Raw genomic sequence first — 1,495 nt, forward strand, 5'->3', positions numbered from 1 at the left:
TGAGTACATAAAACGTTGAATTTGTTCAATCAGTTTAAACCTACACAAACGTCGAATTGAATTTTATTTTCTATCCAGTTATTTCTTTCAAAGGAAAGGTTTCAAAGATTTTTTTGAGTTTACTTTACATGTCATCCAACTTTCTGGATGCTTTTTTTCATGTATATAAACCCTAGACGCTCTTTGGAGAAAATTACGAACGCCTTTGGTTAGTGATATTTTTGATTACGTAGTAGCTTTCCTTGGACACTAGAATGAGTAGTGGAGACTGGATATGTGGTGCATGTGAGCATACGAACTTCAAGAAACGTGATGCATGTCAAAGATGTCAGTGTCCCAAGTTCGCTACAGCAGCTGAGATTTCAACTCATGCAAACAAATCAAAGGTGCTGGCAGGTGACTGGTACTGTTGTTGTGAGGCACACAACTTTGCCAACCGAAGTGAGTGTTATAGGTGTGGAGCACACAAAGAGTATATCATGATGATGACATATGCAACATCTAGCTATCCTTACGATGCTAGCATTCTTCCAGGAGGGAAAGATGGTGATTGGATGTGCAACAGGTAAAATATAATCACACATATATAGACCATAAAGATTCAAATTAACAATTTGTTTGTATATAAGATTTTTGTTAGGATTCTTATTGGTATACCGATATTTTAATTTTTCTGAACAGGTGTAGAGGACATAACTTTGCAAGTAAAGTGGAATGCTATAGATGCAAATCACCAAGGGAATAGGAGTACAAGAAGTGTTGTAAATGGAAAATATCTTTGTGCTCCAAAGAATGATAAGAATGATATGTGTTTTCTTGTTTTGGCCTTAATAATTAGTGAAATGTATGCAATATTACATTATCTTTAGCATTTTCAACACGTGATTAGCCTTAATATGATGGATTATAAGTCGGCAAATAAGAGGAGTAGGTAGAAATAGAATTATCATGAACCATTTAATTTTAATGGTAGATTAAATTATTTAATATTTAATGGTTACATTGTAATATCTCATTGAACTTATTTTTTTTCATACATAGCAATTTATATTTTAAAATGTTGTAGTATACAATCATATAAAACATCAATTACTATGAAAAAAAACAGTTAATATATAAGAAGCATTTCCTAATATAAGAAAACTAATATATATATATATATATATATATATATATATATATATATATATATATATATATATATATATATATATATATATATATATATATATATATATATATATATATATATATATATATATATATATATATTAAAAAAAAACGACTAAACGGCAACTTCGTTCGTGTAAGAGCATTGTCATTTTAATTATGGACATCTAGCTACACTCTCATAAATTGTTGTGTTATTCAACACATGTACATGGGATCTTTCGGTAGCTATATATATATATATATATATATATATATATATATATATATATATATATATATATATATATATATATATATATATATATATATATATATATATATA

The 1,495-nt window shown here is 27.6% G+C and overlaps 1 long non-coding RNA gene across 1 annotated transcript; it reads left to right on the plus strand.

The window, feature by feature from the left end:
- Positions 1–208: 208 nt before the first annotated feature.
- Positions 209–862, plus strand: LOC144998257 (uncharacterized). The gene is made up of 2 exons (XR_013660219.1): positions 209–565; positions 682–862. It is a non-coding gene; the product is annotated as an uncharacterized LOC144998257 (long non-coding RNA).
- Positions 863–1,495: the final 633 nt, after the last annotated feature.

Source organism: Lactuca saligna, chromosome 5 (assembly GCF_052625555.1).
Source record: "Lactuca saligna cultivar CGN05327 chromosome 5, ASM5262555v1, whole genome shotgun sequence".
Lineage (NCBI taxonomy): Eukaryota > Viridiplantae > Streptophyta > Magnoliopsida > Asterales > Asteraceae > Lactuca > Lactuca saligna.